The following is a 22,449-nucleotide window of genomic DNA, read 5'->3' as shown; positions in this document are numbered from 1 at the left end:
AGGCGGGCGGGAAGCAGGGGGAAGCGGGCGTGAAGGCGCCGAGCGGCGGCACCCCACCGCCGCCGAAGATTCTCGACCGCCCCCGCCGACGCCGGGATGGGGGGCGGGAGTGGAAGCCGGGAAGGGGCGGGGAGCGGCGAGGGCACGCCCAGGAGATGCAGGAGCCGAAAATTTTCCATCGCTGCAGTGATCCCCCGCCCCCATCCGGCGCGGCACGTCGGGCGCCCCCCGCAGCGCGGCGCGGCGGGGCGGGAGCGGCAGCGGGAGCGGGCGGGACGAGCTGCGGCGCCTTCCGCGCAGCCCGGGGCGCACAGGGGCGGCGGCGCACCTGCTTCCGCGGCTGCGGCGATTGCAATGACCCCCGAGCTCAGCGTGCGGCGTTCTGGGGTGGGAGCGGCTCCTGCCCTGCGCTCCTGCCGGTGCGCGGCGCCCGCCTTCACCCGGGCTGCGGAGCGCGGCTCGGGGTGCTGCAGTCCCCGCAGGAGCGCCAGTCCACCGCGTTTTGGTCCTCCGAAAGTCTGACTGCACCACGGGCAATTTACAGAGGCTTCGACAACCTGCCGGGTTAAATCAGAAGGCTGCATCGCTCGCCTTCCCGGCGCAGTCACGGCCATATGTAAATAAGCACTACTGCGGGGAACGCAGGGCACACTCTTTTTCCAATGGGAATGGGAATGTCTGGCACCTTTCTCAGTCAATCCCATTCTTGGGGTGTCAGCAGTTCTGTGAAATTACAGAGTACATGACAGAGGTCAAGGTGACCTGTTTGTTGTGGGTTTTGCTAGTGTAGCAACAGACGTAATGACGTATTCGTAACGTTTTTAGGACTGTATCTCCATTTCGAGGCAAGCGCACAGATTCCGTGCATGGTAAAGCGCCCTACATGCGCATGATAAATACAGCAACCATCTTTATAAATGTGATCTGGTTGTCGTGGACAGTACAGCTTTTAAAGAAGTTTAAATCAGTTTTTTAGCAAAATAAAAGTTCTACTCTACAAGTGCTTGATTTTTTTTTCTAGAACTGTCCTCATTTTATATAGAAAACGATGATGAGGCTTTGTTGCTCATTTACTAGAAGAAAGATTGGTAAAATGCACCCAGGAAGAAAAATTGCTGTATTTCTAATGGCCTCATTATTGGAACTCTGCAACATGTGAGTGCAATCTGCACTGCTCCAGAATATTGAGTCTGTAAAATTTTACCCATGCAGTCTGTTTGCTGGTTCAAATGATCTGTTTTTTTCAAGTGGTTTTAAGTAATGCCTCACTGATTGAATTATAATTTTCCTGACTTTGTAATTGCCAAGAATGTCCTTGGCAAAACATACACAGAATGTATTTCATCCAATTTTGAAATGTATTTTGTAATCGGAATAATAAAAGTTAATATTCATCAGTTCCTCCCACCATAGTTTCAACGATTCATTTGTTTTCATTGTCATGCTTTTTCTTTCTCTCTTTTTTAAAGTGTTCTTTTGTTCTTTTTCCCCCCTTTCCTTTGTTTTTTCATCCTCCTTATCCCTAACTCACCCTCATTTTTATACCTTCCATTTGTTTACTTTTTATTTTGTTCTTTTGTGTGCCTTTACACACTGGAAGGTTCCTTACAAAGTCTGAGCATTTAGAATAGTTAAGAATAAATTTTTTTACTTATAGTCTGGAGATTATCTTCCTGCTTTATGTTTTAAGGCTGTTGTAAAAGGAAGTGTAAGTTTGTTAGTTTGTTGTTAGTTAGGTGTTTTAAAAATTGAATTGTGTTCACTGACACACGTAGAAATTAACTAGAGTTTTCAATTTATTATATGGGGAGATAATGCGGGTTTTGTAGCTGAAGAACTACCTGCTGTGTGCTTCTAATGTCAGTTTGCAGTGGAGAGCTACCTGTAGATTGATGGCTCACTGTAACATCACCTGTAATTCTTGATCCTGTGAATGGTTTCCTTTAAAATTTGATTATTTGTTTTTATATTTAGAAAAAGAACTAGCTTTCAAGTGCCTTATTTTTTCCTTATGTTTTAGCGAATGAAAGGCCTTTATAATATGGAAGGGTTTTTTCCATGCTATTTCTTCCTACATGTATAAATAAATCTTGAGAGATACCATAAAACTATCTGTAACATACATCCAGTAGAATCATTTATGTTTATGGTATGCATGGAAAAGTTATGTGTACAGTAATACTGTTAAAGTCAAGTCGTTCACAGGGTTTTTAGATGATGCTTCCTAAATTGCCCAAAAGATATCTAATGAAATATGTAATATTTCAAAGCACTCTGTACTAATAGCTACGTAACATTCATTTTGTCTGTGCCCAGCATGAGTAATATAAAAATCCCAACAGAGTAGAGATCTGCATCGGGTGAAACCCTCAGTACTGCCAAGAATCTGGGGAAGGATGGTAGTGCAGAACAGTAACAGAGACCTGAGAGCTGTGATGTGTCCTGAGTGAAACATCTGCACTTCTGTCTGCATGACAGATGCAGTCTGTCATGAGGAAGAGCTGGAAGTATGGGTGAGTAGGGAAAGCAAGGATTCATGGTTTTGCTGCAGAGACTCAGTGGTCCACAAAGATGCAGGCGGAGCTAATGGGTTCCACCATCCTTCCAACCAGTTTGGTTCATGATTCTTACCTCACATGGACTGCCTGTGGCGTGCAATTAATGAAATTATAGGTTCTGATTGTATGCTTTCTTAAACAAAACTTCCACTGAAGCCAAGAGGTATTACGAGTGCATAAGGAATGCAGGATTGCATATCCTGCCTCTTGGGCTTTGTGATGGTGTGTTGGAGCTACATATTAAACTTGGTTTAAGCCTTAATTTTTTCCCTCTGTGTTTATTTTAGTCTAGTTTCAGTTTTGCAATATGAAAACAACAAGATCACTACGTTAAAATATAAGCAGCACTATTCTTTCAAAAAAATTAGTGCATTTTTTATAAGTATAACTTGGATTTAAGCCAAAAAGAGGGATCAATTCTGAGTTGTAAAACCATCAGATTATGCTGTTGGACTGCAATAAACTCAGAACAGTGAAAGCTGCATGTGATATGTAGTACTAATCAACTCCAAGAAATTGTCAGCCTTAAATGGACATTGCCAGCTGCTATAAAAATAGTTATTACTTAATATTTTTAACTCTGTAACATTTTTAGGAGTTTTAAAAATAGCATTTCTCTGTTAATCTTGATTCATCTTTTCCACTCAGCAAACTCTGATGTTTTTTCCTGTGTGAAATTTACATAAGTTTTTAAGGTTGTGGTGTTTGTTTTGTTTTTGATTTTGTTTCTGTTTTATTTTGTTTTAGTTTTAGTATTGTTTTAGTTTTATTTTGTTTTTGTTTTGTATAATACAAATCTAGAAAAACTTTGGAAATGGTATTTGTTAATTAACTGAAACTCTTGTCATTTTATATAAGCCATTCCACATATTTTTGTTTAGATTCTTATGGGAATAAGAGCTACTATTTTTGTTCTTTTACCATTTGCTGGTGGCAGAGAGTATAAATTAAGATATGCATTTGGATTCCCAGAGATGTTATTGCCATTACTACAGCAGTCTGTGCATCAGTATCATTTATTGTGTCAGTAGATCTTGGAAGACATTGTTTGCCAACCAAATAATGCTTCACGTCTTTGGAGAGTCACTTGCATTGTTGTGTCTCCCTTAAACATAGTGTAAGTTTAAGAAATTAATGAAGTTATCTGGGCAGGTTGCTATGCAAGAGGTGTATGCAGAAGGAAATAAAACTGGAACAACTGTGTAGTTATGAAAGGGTTTCTGTGCTTTTACCAGACAGGATAATTGTGTATGCGCTGATATGGCAAAGAAAAAGGCCAGTTAGGGCAGGAGTTCAACAAGCACTGTATTTTGATGGATAACAAAGTCCCAGTGAACCAGGAAAATCAGCTCCTCACTTTGTATTTCTTGTCAAAAATACCATGAAAACAGTTAGCAATAAAAATATATTACAACTGGATCTTTATTTTGTAAATTCATGAGTGTAACTTAGTATGCACTGTTTTGGTAAAATTGCTGCTATTCCTAAACATCTTGAGGACTGGATCCTACTTTGTGGTAGACAACCATTACTTACTGAACTTAAAATTCTGGTTTTTATCTCCAGTGCATAAAGCACAAGAATCATTATTTACAGTATCAAAATATGTCCCTAAAATCTGACACTTTGTGTCTGGCAGTGGCCAGTAGAGGATTTTTCTGTGGCAAAGGTAGGAAAGAGGATAGGACCATGCAGCTGAATGTTTGAGCAATATGATGTTTAGGATTTGGGATTTACTGAAGCAAAGGTTGTGTTGGTTGTATTTCAGAGTTTCTGGTACTATGAAAGGAAGTTATTACTTCCTTTAAAATCCTCATGAAATTGTTGAATCACTTTTGAACCCAAGTTTGGTATTTATCATAAGCAGTGACAAAACTTACTTAGGCATTTACAAAAGCTTCTTCCATTTTTAAATTTTTTGCTCCAGACTTCTTCCTGATCAGTTTTTTTTTTTATATCCCCATGTTTCGCACAGTAAGAATTGGGTTTTATACACCTTTATTCTACATTTTATGGTTATCATTCTTGAAGTCAAAGAGTCCTAGTCAATCTGAGAGAAACTTCGGTTCCCTTGGATTCCTGTTGTAGAGAAAATGAAGATTGTTCAAGATGTTTTAGGTACTCTCTCCTTTGTAAGAGAATGAAATTTAGACCAGGAGTTTTTCATAAAATGTCAGCAAGCAGCTTTTACCTTGACTTTTTTTGCAGTTGCTCTGTTCATGTTGATGTGTTGATGTGTTGGTGTTCTGAGGAAGGACTTCTCCCTCACATTTTTGGACTGTTTGCTGTAGGTCTTGAGTATTCTAAGTGGGCTTATGTCCATGTGTAGAAAATTTGTAGCCATTTATTTTTTAATTTTGAAAGATGGTTTTTAGTTGTGAATAATTATGACTTAAATTTATAAACCCATTTCTTGTGGGAAGAAAAAAATCACTCTCCTACCTTAATGTGTACAGCTTTTTGGTAAATAAAATGAACATCTTTAATTTAATCAAAGAAATCTTCATGGATCAATTCCTGGCAAAAATTAGGACTGGTTAAATAACCTAGTTTATATCCTGTTCCTTGTATGCAAAGAGAAGATTTGAAATAAATTAGTGAACAAAATTATTACATAAACTCTGTATGGTGGTAAGGACATTTTTGTTTATATACATACCAGAGAATTTATGTGCTTGGAAAGACATCCCCCTCCTGTTTATCTCCTGTGTGCAGAGGGCTTTTACAGACTAAGGAGCTGCTGAGTCACACTTTCACTGGATGACTGACAGCCCTGCTCCTACCAAGAACTGTAGATTTCCTCGCCTGCGTATCAGGCGAGCGGCGTAACGCCCCTCACTTAGGAAATGAAAGTATGACACAGCATTATAAGTGACTTCATTGAAAATGCTGTGAGCAGCTGAATGGAAATGTGTTTAGGCAGCCATGTAGGGCAAATCCGAATCTATCCACATTAAATTATTTACTGGCAGTGATGATTCGCTGTTAAAGAAAGCAATATAATAGTATTCATTTCAATGTGCTGAACTAGCAGTTTTGCAGTTCAGTTATTCAGAGGAAATTTTATCTGAATATATGAGTAGTAATAGATCTGAGAGAGACATGGAACTCTCTGTTTGCAATGTTTGCGGAGTTTGGAAAGATACGTACATAACTAGAGTAATTAAGTCTAAGCCTAAATAATCTACAATTTATAATACCATTATAATACCAATATATAAAATGTATTGAATAGTTTGTGAGTCCAAAATAAATTAGAAGGAGTTGAAAATATTGTCTTCCTCTTTAAAATGTAGAAAGATTTTGTTGTGGAATCATACATATGTTCAATACCTTTATTTCCCCTTCGTATATGATGTTTTAAATTGGCATTTCCTTGAATGTTTAAGTACATGCTTGGAGTATGACAAGCAGAATCTACTTTACATTTACAGAAATATCTGCAGTTATTACTTCCTTTAAAATCCTTTAAATAGTTTGTGTTGCTATTAGAACAGAATTATTTCATAAACAGCACAGATCTTCACATTTCACTTAGCCATTCATTTGCTTTTTTTGTTAAATGTATAGGTATAATCTTTTAATGGAGATAGAAATCTACCTTTAATCAATACCAATTTTACTGTCATTTGGCATGTAAATACATGTTTTTTTGAGGTTTATTGCACTACTGTGGTATTCCATAGAAAGTTTTGTCCAGGCATTCAGCAGGGAAAGAGTGACTGCACTTATTTGGTTGCTGCTGTGGAGGTGCTTATTACATCATTCTCCTGATGGCCTTCTTTGGATTGCAAACAGATTATGATATGATTCAGGTACTTTGGATTTTCTTGTAGCCCATAGGTACCTCACTTGCCATGATACAGAGACTTCACTGTGTGGGAAATGTAGTCATCTGAATAGTCAAATGGTCTTTGGGTGCATGATTTTGTGCATGTACTACAGTTTTTGCACCACTAGATTTGATGGATTTCATGTTGCTGTATTTGTAATGGAGGATATTGAAATAACGTACCTGGAATTTGACACAGGATTTTGACATGCATAATAAGAGACATTACACATTCCTTGTGTTATGACATCAAAAAGTAACTATAAATTGTGCAAACTGTCTGAAGAATTTTAAAATACAAGTGGTTCTATAAGTAGCCAGCATGTATAGAATACATAACAATGGGTTTTTTTAGTCAACTCATGATTGGCACATATGTGGAACAACATATATAACTGTCACTACATCAAATTAAGAAACACAGAAAATCTAGATCACAGTCTCTTTTGTATTCCACATACAGACTTGCACAGGTAAGTACATGCAGACAAGCTTAAGGAGGTGATACTGGCCTCTGTTAATGAATAAGGAAGATACAGGAAGGAATAGAATCCCTTCATTAGAAATTTAACATAATTTAAAATACAATATGGTTACATATTTTTAAGTAGATGCACTAATTAATGTCAAAATAGGTAATATATTTAAAAAGGGAAACATGGTTTAAATGGAACTTTGGAGTCAATTGTGGCTAGTGAATGCTATTATGATATACAAATTTTTCCTTTCTGTTCTGATTGCCAAGGTATTTTTAATGTCATGTTGGTTTACAGAATTCCTCAAGGTCATGATCTAATTTGATATGATTTTCTGATAACAGTCTGAAATGGAAGAGTCTCACAGAGAAACAAAATTGTTGAGATAACATAAAACAAATATGCTACAGGATGAAAGAAAATTAGGTTAATTATTACATCAGTGTACTAGACATAGTCGTCATTTATGCTTTTCTCCCAAACTTTACATTCTTTATTTCAATATTATTGGAATTGTATGTAACAAATACCATTTGTGGTCAAATAGAAACTTGGTGACCCTGATTGTGACCAAAATGATCTCAGAAAGTATAAAAATTTAGAAGTTTTTTCTCTAACAGATTTATAGGGCAATATCTCTGTAGAGAGAATAACTGACCTGTGTTTGAAATAACTCACCTATGTATAAAAAATTTCTATCATGTAGAAATTTAACGGGACTGACAATGTTGCTTTTCCACCCCTCTCTGTCTGATTCCCTTACATGTAGGCAAGCAATGTTTTGTTCTGTTCTTTGCTGCTTCACTTTCATTCTGTATCAGGTCCAGGACCATTAGTCCTCAGATCAGATTGGCACATTGCCAAGCCTTAATGATACAGAAAAACTGCTCTGTTGTTTCTGATTTTATGAAAAGTTTTGAAATGAACCTATAGAAAGACTTGACAAAAAAAAAAAAAAAACAGTGAGGAAAGAGGTGGAGGAACCTTTTTAGGAGTCACAGAGAGGTTAGAAACTAATCTAGAGACCAGATCATCACTTTGTTTACTAAATTTCCATTGAGATTTTGTCATGGACCCTGTACTGCAGTGCACCCTAGGCTGAGTTCTCTCCTGCATGTGTTCAATCTTGTTGCCAGTCACTGGTGCAAGATGATAGTACACCATCTTCCCAAAAACTGAAGGACCATTGAGTGTAAGACTAGCTGTGACTGACACAAATCCCATTTGGACTCATTATTCCCAATGGTCCTTAAGGTCTTTGCAACACAGAATGGGCCACACCTCTGCATACCCCTTGTCCTGCCAGTCCTTTGCTGTTGTAGCAAATCCCTCCAAGGCACAGGAGGAAGAAGAACAGGGCAGGAAGGACCTGGGTGCTGCCTGGCCATGAGCTAGTACCAGAGCCAGGATGTTGGCCCTTTGCTTGAGAGTTGGCTTCCCTGGGAACCTCCCTCTGTAGGTAAATGAGTGGTGAAATCTGTGTTTTCTACAGGCTCTAGCTGCCCTGCCCAGCTTCCTTGGGACTCCCACCCACACTCTGCCTGTTTAAGCTCATGCCTGGACATCCCATTATTGGTTGTGTACGTGGATCTGTGTCCAGCTCTGTCCCTTGCAGTGTGGATTTGCTGGCTGCCTTCCTGGCAGGCCCTTGAACTACACTATAGCCAGCCTTGCCTCCAGCCCTGTTTCCTGACTGGACCTTGAACTCACGTGATAGTCAGCCTTGGCCCTGGTGCTCCTCTGCAGGAACACCTGCTGCCCCTCCTGGGTGGACCATGGACCGAGTTCAGAACTGTGACCCTGCAGGGCCAGGGTGAGGGACTGCCCTGCTGCTGGGGGTGCTGGTGGTCTCTGCCTGCCTGTCTTGGGGTTCCCATAAGCTTCTAGCTCATCCTTCCTTGTGGCAAAATGTATCTGTGTTGTTTCTTGATAGTGCCTAACTTCATTGACCAGCTTGGCAAAAGCTTAGCCTCAGATCCAGCTTCTGATCTTCATGATATATGAACATTTTGCACTCTTTGACAGATGGTACAGCTTCATACTATGTGGCTGTACCTTTCATGACAACTTTCAGTACATGTAGCAGAAATAAATGGTATTTTCCAAAATTTTATAGCCCTTTATGATACCTTTTACTGCTGTAAGGATTTTTTATTTGCATAGTAATATGTTGCTCATAGTCAAAGACCTTCACCAAGGATTTGGCCCCAAACCCTGCAGTTAAAAAGAGAAAGGTGTATGACTCTCTCTGTGTGGAGTCACTACAAGCTTTTACAGGTAAACAAAATATTACTCAGTGCTACATTTGAAAAAAAAATTAAATAAGTCTGAAGCTCCAGCTGCTTATGATGAAGATGATATGGTAGTAGATTATGTTGATCTATTTTTAAATGCATGCCTCCGTTAATAGGTTTCTATGTGAGCATGTAAACCCCAGCAGTGAGGAAACAGACTTTGCATAAGAAAGTATAGCTGTTAGTCTTTCCAAACAATCATAAATCCACAAGCTCAAAGTATTGAAGAATAGTAAGGTGTTACATTAGTTTATAGAGTGAAAAACATGCCCAGTACATTTATTGTAAAATCTTATTTCAAGGTTTTTTTTCCTTATTATTGAATGAATTAAAGATGGAGAATTCTACTCCAATGGATTAACAGTACTATGCAAACACATTTTTAAAGCACATAGGGTTGAAGAACTTTAAAATATTGTCTTATCAGGTTTCATGATTATGTTCACACAAATAGATAAATAAACACTATCATATGTAGATGATCACTGCTGTATGAGACCATATAATTATTAAAAAATATTCCAGTGGTAGAGGTTACAAATATTCTTGTTTTTGTGTGCCTATAAAATGTATGCAGCTGCAGTAACCAATCTGTGATTCTTTTAGACTTTATCAGAACTTGTATGACTAATTTATCCTTTTATCTATCTGTGGATAATCATGTGGAAGCTAGGCACACAGGAATGCTGAACAGATAATATAATTGGTAGTGTAAATCTGAGTGGGCAGGCAGTTGGATTTTCTTCAGTCAGTTCTTCCTAGCCACTGTCTTTGAAGCTGTAATCCTTCTGAGCCAAGCAAGGTCTCAGGTTCCAAACACACATTAATGTCATGATAAGAAACTTGCTGTGGAAAGGTTGTGCTGCACTGGAGTGTTACTGCTCCCACAGCCAGACTGGCTGGGATGTTTCCTCATTTGCTTCAGTACAAAGTCAATAGCTTTCCAGGATAATTTTAAACAACACAAGCTGTTTTGCATGAAATGCATGAAGAAAGTTCACGTCTTTCATCAAGGCCAGCTCTGGGCAGAGTATCTTTCACTGAATTTGTGATCACAAACATCTGGTTAGTGGTAGTTGTCCTTGCAGCTGGGCTGAGATACACGGTGTCTGCAGGGGTGCAGATGGTGGGAAGAGGAGAAGACACAAAGGATGATGGGAGCTGCTTTACTGTTTTTATGGTTTGACTTCATTCAGCGGGGCATGTATGTCCTGACAATCTGTGGAGCCAGCAGGTTCCTCACAGGCACACAGACATTAGGATCAGGACCTAAGTTCATGTTTTCTCATGCCCAGTGCTCGGTAAAACATTCTGAGCTTATCTTTCTGTTTAATTACTCAAATACAAATAATATCTTCTTTAAAACTACTGAAGCTGCAAGACAGTGAAGACTAACAAAACTCTTCGTTTTCTTCTGACAAATGAACAAGTGTTGCTTATGCCAGGCAAGTTTAAAAGATAGGGGGTAAGAACTCTCAGATTTAAATTTTTTTTTCTAATATTTTTCATTAATTTCTACAATCAGATAGTGTTAATACTGTGCCTAAATATACAAGCAAATATTTTCCTGAGATGAGCTGACATAGTCTTTCATAATGACATATGCATTCTTAAGTGTAGTATTTCACTGTTCTCCTGGCCTATAAATAAAAAAATATGTGGGCAGTAAGTGATATTCTTGTCTCTCTCATTTTATAAATCTCCTATTTCCAATGGAAATAAAACATTAAATAACTAACCTTTGGTCTTCCTGAATTGCTTCTCATCTTTATGGTAGTATATTATTGAAGAAGATGTTCTATATTTCAGATGTAGTAAATAGTTGCAGTGAAATTTGAAATTTATTTATGTGCTTCAAGTTACACAGGAGCTTGGTCAACCAATTAGTCTTTTTTTTTCCTTTTTTTTCTTTCCCTGCATATGCCAAATCTTAAATTCGGACTCCATTAACTCCATTTTGGTGGTCCTTCCTTTCCTTTCCTTCCCTTCCTTTCTTTCCTTCTATCTTTCCACCTGACTCTCAAACATATTTTCCACTGTGTATGTCTTACAGACTTTTGTTTTAAAGCCCAGCTTGAATGTTTATCAAAATAACATCGTAAACTTTGTCCTTCACAGTTGCAAAGCACAACATACTCCTCAGGGGTGGTTCTCTCCCAAGATAACAGTTGTGTGAATGGAGTGCAGATCTTGGCTAACATCGAATGCTACCGTGCCTGTGGTGCAGGGTAGAGTCCATGCTGAGACATATTTTCTGCTCATAGACTCTTATTGCCTGTAGCTGATCACAGATTTTATTCCAAACTATCTGTGCAATCCTTGATCTGAATTAAAAAACCTGATTCCTGTGCATGGGCTCTTGTGAATGAAATCAGTGACAGAGATGTTTTTTCTGTACAGGAGAAGTGTTAGAAGTGTTTGACACAAGGCTTTGACAATACCAGGAAATATTTTCCCATGTAAAGACATAATTAAGTTAAAACTCTTGTTAGAATTTTATCAAAATGAATTAAAAAAAAACCAAAAAAAACCAAAAAAAAGGGAACACCAAGTCTTGAGTCCAAAGAGCAGGTTCTGGTTAATTGGAAGCCTAAGGAGCCAATCTCCTTCCTTTGGTGGGTGGTAGGAAAACAGTTTTAATAATTAATTTGTTTTAACACTGTAGCTAAAATTCTTCAGAGGGGAGAAAATGTTACTTTGAAGAATGAGGTAAATACTGAATCCTAAAATGTTTCATCTATGGAAGAAAGAGTTATTTTTGCTAAAATTTGTGGATTCATTTTGTCTTGAAGCAAATTCTTATAGGTCCTTACTGTAGTATTCATATCCAGCTGTTAGGCATGAACAGTGATGAATGCTGTGAACAATCATCTTGTTAGTGTTTCCTCTCTTAATTTTTTTTAAGTTTTAAAAAAATTTTTTAGAAGAACATTATTCTTCCTAAGAAGTCATATTTGTTTTCTACCTTTTCTCACAGTTGGTGTAGATATGTTTCCCTTTTTTAAAAAAATTAGAGGTAGTAATTTTCAATTGGAGAGTATTAGGTTAACTTAAGCATACACTGAAAACGAAGCTCCAAATGTGCAGAAATGTTTGTATTTTGCTTCTGGAGCAATTAAAATGTTTTATTGAAGGTTGCATTAAAGAAGTAATAGAAAACAAAGTAGCTCCTAAAAGACATCTAGTTCATCCTCTGTTCTCAGGACATGGATGACTAAATCATCCTTGGCACAGATTAGTCTGGTTCTCCCTTTGTTGTTGTAATTTAAGTCCACTTCTGTCTGGTCTCTCTGCAGTCACTTTTTACATATCTGAGGACCATTATCACGTCTCCCCACAGTCTTCTCATTTGTAGGTGGTAAAGGGTCTGGTCCTTTCAATGTTTCCCAGGCTCAGGGAGCTCTCCGTGTGTTCTTCTGTTCTCTCACCATTTGATTCCTGGCATACCTGGAAATAATGTTTCAGACTGAAGATAGTACTCCATCAGAACAGAGTCCTTCTACTGACCCTTTCTGAGCATAATATTTACTTTTCTTGCAACCTTGTGACGTTGCTGGCACATGTTCTTCTCTGACCCTTTGCCATCTCTGATCCCATTTCTAGAACTGCTGTCCATTCAACCCCATCTTATATTTGTTCAGGCAGTTATTCCCAAGTGCTGGAATTTGGACTTGTCCGTAGTGAAACACATTCCATTTGTTTACCGACCACACGCATCTTATTTTGGTAATGCATCCTCTCTAATTCTTCAGTTCATCCTTCTGAACTCAAATCCTGTGGCCTGCATAGGTCTAACAGCTTTTCCAAGCACTGCATCCTTTGCAAACCTGACATGAGTGCTATTAATTCCATTGGACAAACCACTAATGAAAATACTGAAATGCCATATCTGGGACAAGTAAGGTAAAATGTCATGGGTATGGAATGTCCTGGTCAGTGACCCTTCATTGCTGCAGCTCACAGAACAGTGTGGTGTGGACAAATGGTTGTGCTACTGATGGGCCATGACTTGAGTGTGCTCAAGTGAAATTGCATCAAACCATTCCAGATCTGGGGATGTCTGGGTCTCTTCTACAACAGCGCTGATGAGGATCCCCATAAAGCCCAAAGCCAAAATGACAATAGCCTGAAGCATCAATGGCCTTTCCACAGGATCTGAAGAGTTATATTTGCTCTGGTCCCTCTGTCTTTATGCTTCTGGATGTAGAAATCATCTCTCTATAATCATGCTAGAACTTAAAAAAAATAAAATTCATAATTTAAACTGTTTAGTGAAAAATTAAATTGAGTTTGGCCTAATTTCTCTAAAAAAGAAAAAAAGGAATTCTTAAGTGCGGGAAGAGACAAAGAGTCAGAAAAGTAGGATTATTGTTGGGACAAACATTCAGAAACTAGAGTTGTGCTCAGAGTAAACCATGGTGTTTAAGTTTTCCTATTCAGGGAAAATCTTGTTAATTTTTACTTTTGAAAATATAGATTTAATTTTGCTCCTCACTTTAATGATATAAATGGTATGTTTCATTAGGAAATTGTATTTTTCTCAAAAAATATTGATGAGGTTTTTTTGCTTTCATCTCTGCTTCTCCATGAAAATAAGCCATCATATATACTTCAGCTTCAGAGTAGTTTTTTTAAATTTCACGTGTTTTAAACCATATTTCTGTTACAGTTGTTTTTTTCAATAACTTTCAATAAATAGATACAAGAATGGTCACAACATATTTTGTTGTGAAAACTGCCCTTTTCTTTCTTTGAGCTTCCTGTAAAATCTCTCCTTGTCCAAACTCATGATAAAGATGAATTTGCTGTTGTTTCTAACAATTATTGCACTCTTTTCCAAGGCCAGTTACATGAAAATAAATATTTTGAGCTGTATGTGCATTTACATTTTCTGCCATTCAGCTCAGCATATGAAACAGTTGAGATCCACAAGGAAACATTTTAATACGTTTTGCTCTCATCAGCCTTGAAATTAGCTGCAAAAATAATGCACACTTATACTTAACTACTTTGTTGTAGGCATGGCATGACAGGATTCCTGAGACCAAACTCAGATTTTTGCAAGGGCTCTTTAAAAGTACTTGCTCATTTAATGGAAGCAAAGTTACCAAATACCACACCTGCTATGTATTACATGGTTTCTAAAGTATAGCCCTGTATTTCCTTTGAAAGAGGGTAAGGCATGGAAAATTTTCTTTAAAAAATGATGTGTCAGACAGGTAATTTTCTCTTAAGATATAACTGATTCATAGAGGCTGATTCTTGCTGCTATGTTACTCAGTGAACACCACAGCCTGATATAAAGCGTTGTTTTGCTTTATGCTGATGTTTTTCTTGACTGAGTGGCACTGCATTGTATCAGCATAATAAAACCAGAATCATCCAATAGTGTCTCAAACATTAGAATAATTAACAAGTGATTTGGGGCATAAAAATACTGAGTTCTTGCATAGGCACAGTTTGAATGGATTGACCTGGATTTAACTCAAAGTTTGCTCAATACAAGACTAGTTTGAAAGAGAGCAAATGTAGTTACCAAATCAATGACATATGACCACAACAGAAGCATATTTGATGGAAAAAGGAAATTGAGAAATCCAAGACAATAAGATAAGGCAGTGGTCTCTTCATGGTTTATTAAAGTTAGGAAATGTGTAACCTAAGAGACTAACTTGTCACATATTTTTGCAACTCTTGTTCAGAGCTGGTATTTTGCATTTCAAGCAGTATTGTTACTTGAAATGAAAAGTTGAAACTTAAATTAATATTTCCATTTTTCTTTTTATCTTTGTGATGTGTAAATGAAAGTTCAGACTTCTTTTTGTTGTTACTCTTCCATCTTTTACCCCAAAACCCAGATACTGCTTGGACTGGAACATTCTTTTCTGCTTGTTCCTGAGTACCAGGTGCTGTTGACTGACTGAAAAGCATGAGTTAGTAACAACTGGAGGGTTAGGCCTGTTTTTGTTAGCCCATATGAGACTAAGCCACCTATTTATGGCATCTGCTGATGGGGTGAAGGGACTGACTTACAGAGTATTTTTTCACCTGCCTGCAACTTTCTTCTAGCTGTAAGTATCCCCCTACCTAGCTCCAATCTCCACCAGAACTGAATGTCTGGTTACTCACCAACATTATTCTGTCGAAATGTTTTGAGTGACTTTAAATACTTCCTAGTGGGAGATTATAAGGCAAAGGAAAAATAACGCCTGAATCAAATTTGACAGAACCGGGTTAGAGGAGGCCATGCACGCAGTGGCACCTCGCTGGGATGGAGGCCTGAGAGAGCAGCTTGGGGGAGCCTGGATGGGACACCACTGACCCTGAGTGTGCCACAGACAGAGAAGAGACACAGAAGTTTGTCTGACAGGCCTTTCTTTAAATCTAGCCTCATCTTCAGTGCATCTTTCAGTTAAGAAAAAAGTGTGAGGTGACAGCAGCATCAGTGAAATAGCAGCATCAAAGCATCTAAAGGAACAAACATTCCCAGGAAAAGCAGGTATTTTTTAGCTATAGTTTTTTAGGCTTTGGAGTATGGGGGGATAAATTTGTAACCTATTTTAATGTATGTGATTAACTTGCCTTTGAAAATCACAGCTGTTGCTAAAACCATGGTGACTTCTCACCTCACTGAAGGTTTTATTCAAACTTGGAGCACTTTTTCACACCTCTGCACAGCTGCTCCCCAGCCACTGGAGGGTATTTCTCAGGACATCAGTCTGTGCTAAGAAGATTATGCCAGTTCAAGGAATCCTGCCACCTCGCACTCCTCCTGCTCATCTCTCATCCTGCCCCTACAGCACAATGGATTTCCCTCTACAGGCTTCTCATTACCTGGACCCTTTCTGCAATTCACCTCCTCGAAGAGCCTCACTAACAGCTCCATGAGGGTTGCTGTGGGGGCAGTAAACTGGTGTGGTGAAAGAGCAGAAACCCAGATCTCTTAAACTGGTTTTGCTGTGGAAGCCTGTGAGAAGTGAGACAACCATTGAGACAATAATATCTAAAATTACTGTAGAATAAATATGTTAAAATATTCTAGAAATTATTTGGAACACTGAGGATGACTGGGTACAGGAGGGACTTTTTTCAACTTTTCAAAGGCAAATGATCTAAAAATATGCACATTTATTATGCTTTCCAGCATGACAAAACACAAGCATCCAAATTTTGTCTTTGACTTTCAGATCCAAAGAACACTGTGTATGATGTATTAAATCTAATTATTGTGGCCACTTGTGTTTGAAATTTTCCACTTAGGAGCATAAGAAGTAAAGCATTGAATTAGCATTTTAGCATCTGTAAAAAATTGCTCTTATAAAGCAGCTGTTTTAACCTGGCCAAGAGCGTGGGAACCACTGCAGCTTTGTTCATTGGTGAAAGTCATGTCATTTCAGGTAAAGTTTTAAAACCTGTATAATCCAGGCAACAGTGAGTTCTTTTGTACTGTCTCTTCCTTATTTGTGAAGCTCCTGCTGCAGCAGAATTCTGGAGTGAATTTGAGAGTGAGAACATTTGAGATCACCTATAACATGAGCAATAATCATAGTTCAACTGGCCAAACACTGATTTATAGCATTCTGTGTAGGAAGATTACTAACAGGCAAGAGTCCAAAATACTTCAACCATCTTAAAATATTTCCAAGAAAATATTGTATTTTAATAATGACTATGCAGTATGTAGGAAACATGAATGCTAGAGGTTAAGAGATCACCAAAGAGTTCTCAGCAGCACCGATTTAACACAGGAAGTATTGGGAAAGTCCAAGATTAAGCTGTTCAGCTAAAGCCAGAACGGAAGATGAGGCAAGAAAAAGAAAACATGGGTTTGTAAATATGACATCTCTGTGCCAGGAATATGAGCCACAATAGTTGTAAAACCTAGGTACAAAAAGTTCATTATAGATTCTAGAAAGTAAGTCAGAGTTGGTAATTGTGTCACCATAGATTTATCTATTTCCCCTTTTGATTAAAAAGTCAAGGGAGTGCAAATGCAATCAGATAAAGCACATGGTAAATCACATACTCAGAGTACCACCTTTAATGGAACATAATAATGTGTCAATGAATTCTTTTCAGGTTAAGCAGATAAGGGGTTTTCTTTAACAGGTAAAACATTGCAGAGTTTTAAATGAAAAGAAAAGCATGTTGTCCTAACATGCTTAGATCTAGAACACATCAACTATTTAAAGAAGCAGAGGAAAGTGTCATGATCATCTCTGTGATTTTAAATGAGGAGAAATACAAATGCTGCGAGAAGTTGAATTCTGTGGCTTTCACTCAGGAAAACTCTCAAGCATGTTCTTATTTTTAAGCTCAAATATTCCAACGAAAATCACTGGTGGTGCCTCAGCAACTTGCAGTATCAAGTTGTTAAAATGTTTCATGTTTTGGTTATTTTCACTATCTTGCATATGTGTTGTAGGTTCTCCTACTGCAAAGCAACAAGCTGCTACACGTCTCTTGCAACTGTGGGAACAGAGGAATTTACAATGTAAGCGTTTTGTTTCATATTTTGTGAACTATGTGCCTTCACCTCAAGTCTTTGCTGTAGATTCATTGTAGCACAGAAATACTGCAGAACTAACAGAAATTCAGTGGAGGGGATGGGGGATAATGCTTCTTTATTGTCAAAAGACATTTATTTGTGGGAGACTTTATGGAGCAAGAACAATTTATCACAAGTTTTATTGCTTTGCATGTGAGGTTGGGTAACGATTTAATGAAACTCTATTGTTTGCTAACTGGAGTCATGGCATTTTGTAAAGGAGAGGGACATTTTATGTAGTAATACAGAAATAGTCTGGCTGTCATATTTGTAAAGGAAATAATCTACATTCACCTCTTAATAATAAGGGGGCTTGAGGTTATGCAAGTACACCAATGTAAGACGGTGTTTAGCTATTTAAGAGACAGAGTATTGCATTATTTTCCCCCTAGTTCTTCCTATTTTGTTCATAGTAGATTTAGCATTTGTTTGCACTTGAAGCCTCCTGCTTCTACAGAAAAAGAAATAATTTTTGAGACACAGACAATTTACTGCCTGCAATATATAAAGCTGTGGTTTGCTCATATTTTAGTGCAGCCTCTACCCATATTCTGTGTTAAGTTAATACTTTATGAAGGAGAATAACATCCTCCTTCATTGTTTCTGTTGATTCTGTGTCTTGGGATTTTAACAGGAAGAGAGGCTCCAGTTTAAAGCCAGAGTTAGCAACTAAGGGTTTCATAAATACAGGCTAAGCAATTACTGCAGAAGTGGCCAGAGCAGCTAGTTTGACTGCGGGTATAAGATTTTCCAAAATTTTCCTTTAAGCAGTGGTTCTGGTTACAGCTGACTAATAATCACAGTTAATAATTATTTTCTTCATGGCATCCTGTTTGCAGCATCTGGACAGGCAGAATCCTGATTTCTGCCAAGGACTTCCAGGCAACACAGTAACAGGCAAATGCTAACTGCTGTCAGTAACAGAGAGATTACCACTATAATTTTAAAGACTGCAAGCTGAGAATAGGTTGACCTATATTGTTGGACTTTTCCTTAAAATTGCAACAGAAAGTAAATTCTGATCCAAAATCTACTTATTGGATTTCTGCATGTTGTTTTGATGCAGCAAAGGCTTCTAGATGTACACAAATCTAAAATAAGTGTGCTAAAAATCAGTGCAAACCTTACAATTTTTTCATTCCCCTCCCCCCCCCCGAATGTTTCAAGCAGGGCAGAGTGGCCAGCACTGATGTGCTCCTGATCATCTGCTGCTCCGCATTGGAGTGCTCTGCATTGGGGCACAAGAAAAGGATTTTATTTTGCAATCTGGAGAAGCAATTGCAGTCTTTCAAAATATGGAAACGTGAATCACTGCAGCCTGTGAACTACTCTACATTTTGAGACTCAAGAAAGAATGAATAAACTGCAAACTCTGTGCATACCAGGCTTTGGTGCAACAGCGTTTGCTGATATGAGAATGCACCTTCTGTTTACTCTTTCTGTAAAAAGTGTATTTTGTGATATTTATGCCTCCAATAACACATTTGCTATTCTTTGGAAATTACCTTGCTTTATAAATGCTCAAGTTTTCTTCAACTTGGAAGATGCTGATAGACTTTAAATTACTTGTCTCTAGGAAGGAAGCCAGTAAAAAACCAGAGACTCTTGATCCATCTTTCACACAAACATTATGATGTTATTCCAATGTCCTGGAATGAATAATATCATATAAACCTCTTAGATTTCAAGATGGTTTTGCATGAGGAGGGGTAAGATTTGAGGCGTGTGCCATTACTGATGATGTGCCACATAACAGAAGCTGGGTTTAAACTTCCTCCTGCTGCTGGTGATTGCTGGCCCTGGAGGCTGGGCTGTTACTTCAGAGTAGCTGAATGAGCCAGTATTTCAACTGTGTTTATGATGAGGAGAATGCTCAGTATTTGTGCTGAGTATTTTACAATATGCACCTATGTTGATTTTTGATTTTTTTTTTAAGAAATCCCCATAAACTGATTACAGCTGTCTCAAATTTCTAAAGAAAATTTTCTGATCTCCAGGTTCTTCACAACTATTGAATTGCTTATGTATTTAGTTAAAATTAGCTCCTTAGCCTAATCAGTTCTGTCATCATTGTGCATATTTGTATATTAATGGTAAGTGAATGTAAATGGAAGCATGATGACACCCAAACAAATTTAAATTGTAATTTGCGTGAATCCTGTTTGAAGATTTTCCTGGTGTTGTTCAAAATGCTGTGCTTCTGAATCAGAAGCCATAAACTTTAAAGAGACGGTGCTGGAAATAATCCATGGACATCTTGTTCTTATTAGACATGGGCTAAATCATTCTGACAGATTTCAAACCTGCTGAAATACTGTTCATTAAAATCTTGATGTTGATTTCAGTATTACTGGGAGCACATTTTACTTTTATCTTTAAGGATGAATATCAAAAGGGAGAAGACAAGTATATATGATGAAAAACAATGTGAGAAGAGTCAGAGAGCTGACAGTGTGAAAAAGAGACCCACTGGGAAAGCAGCAGAGAAAAAAAATCACAATTTTTGTAGTTTTGTCTGTTTAGGACTGAGCCTGTGCCAAACCTTGGACCTGGAGGCTGTTCTGTCCTTAATACATTGCACATGATTGTCTGTAGCTAGAAAAACATTTTTTGTGGTTTTAAAAAAATTGAATTATCCTTATATGAAATAACATAAACTATGAGTTTAAATGACAGAGTAAAAAGAAATTAAATTATTTTGTAAGTCCTCAGAGAGTTTAAAAATCCCTTAGGTTCACAAAACCTCAAAATCCATAACATTCATATATTCCCATGAGTAGGACACCCAATGAAGTTAATGAAATTTTCATCCAACTTTTTCTATTTAGCTAACAGATTCTCCTTTTAAGACATGTTTGTGTTAAGGACAAGATCCAAAATACCCATTGACAGTTCCTGTGCAATCTAGATAGAAGTTAGCTAAGGAGAGAGATTATAAAACCTGGGTAACTTCCAAAGGTACAGGACCATGGGCAGTTGAGTATTATTATGAATGTTTATTTCAACAGCTGTATCTTGTTCCAGGTAGGCTCATTTGCCTTTTAGGATCTGAATTTTTATCCACTGGAAGCATTTATTCTGTCTAAGCTCCAGAGAGGGTGGTCTTCAGTGTATTCCTGATAATAAAATTATCTCCTGCTGGCTGCTTGTAAGTAATTCCCCTCTCAACAGAGCTTTTAACTTGTTCCTCAGGAATGCCAGTCTCCACCCTATACGATGTCCAGGCTCCCAGCTTAGCCCCTTAACAGACTAACTGTGTCCATTTTCAGACCTTGGACTGCTGCTGAGCACAGTGGAGCTGTCTCTCTCTAAGTGTTACCTCCAAAAGGCTTGTGGCACTCCAACGTGCAGTGCCATGTGTCCCCAAGGTAAGCAGTGCCTGACAAGCGGGTGCCAAAGCAGGGGCGTGTGTGGGGTTAATGAAACAAGCTGATGTGAATAGTCAATATCAGTAGACTCTGATAATCTACAGAGATACCATGGGGCTGGGTGAACACAAGAATGGCTGTGCTAGGTCAGAGCAAGGATTCACACTATGGGTCTGTGATGCTTATCTGGCAGGGAGGCGTTCTGATTGTGAAGGTGGTTTTTGAGAGGGAGCCTCGTTACTAGCACTTCAAGAACTCTAACACCTACAACTTCCCCAGATCCAAGGAACTTGACTTTAAAATTTGTGATGTGGGAGATTGCTTTGTTCTTTTCCTGAATTAGAAAATAGTCCTACCTCCAAACTAACAGTACACTCAAGTGAATGTCTTCATTTAGGAAAAATTTAGGAAGAGGTGATCTGGTTGCCACTTAAGTCCATATCAACTTTTAGCATCTTTCATGTTCCTTGCAAGGAATTCCACCCAATTAATGAGAACTACACCTTTTAGTTCAGCTTGAATTCTTATTTGGAACCTCATTTGATAATGCTCACTTTTGTATTGGTAGATGCAGTACAAATTTGGTGCCAGACTACCCTCTCCATGACATTGTGGTTTTGCACATTTCTGGCACATTCCTCAATCATCTGTTTCTCTGATGAGAGTCCTGAGTCATTTGATAATTGCTTTATTTGGAACCATTTCAGACTTTTGATCACCTGTCCATTCTCTTTACCACTTTTTATTTATGATGATGATGATGATTATTATTATTATTAATTTTGTTTAGACCTCCATTTCTTTATTCAGCTTTGGAGGTATCTCTCGTTTGTAGGTGGAGCCTTCCTCCAGTCAGAAGTCTTCCTTGGTGACTGATTAGACAAAAATTATATGTAGTGACTAATTTTTCTTAGGACACATTTATGTACACGCATCAGTGTGAGTATATGTGAGTCCTTGAGATTTACTTCACCTGCTCTTCTACCATGGATAACACAAAGCAAAGTTTTCACATTACTGTACTTGGAGCAGGTTTGGAAGCTCAGGTGTCCTGCTTTCTTGGCCAGTGTATGACCCGATATGTGACTGGACACTCACACAGGCTCTTTCTCACACTCAAATTACGGGATCATCACTTCAGCCATATGCAGTGAGACTGCTTCAGGGACAGCCTTACTGCAGCATGGCCTTGCCTCCTGCTTCAGGCCATCTGTGAGAGATGGCAGAGGTGGGTTTGTGTTTGCTTGGGATCTGGGAGCAGGTTTTCCTTATCATCTGCAATTGCTAAACTATTGCATAACAGGACTCCTCCTCCAAGTGAAACATCTGCTGCAATACTTCCTCCATGACTTACTCCTGTAGTAGGGAGTGTG

The sequence above is a fragment of the Zonotrichia albicollis genome, chromosome 4 (genome assembly GCF_047830755.1).
Source record: "Zonotrichia albicollis isolate bZonAlb1 chromosome 4, bZonAlb1.hap1, whole genome shotgun sequence".
Classification (NCBI taxonomy): domain Eukaryota; kingdom Metazoa; phylum Chordata; class Aves; order Passeriformes; family Passerellidae; genus Zonotrichia; species Zonotrichia albicollis.
Note: the sequence above shows the minus strand (reverse complement) of the source record.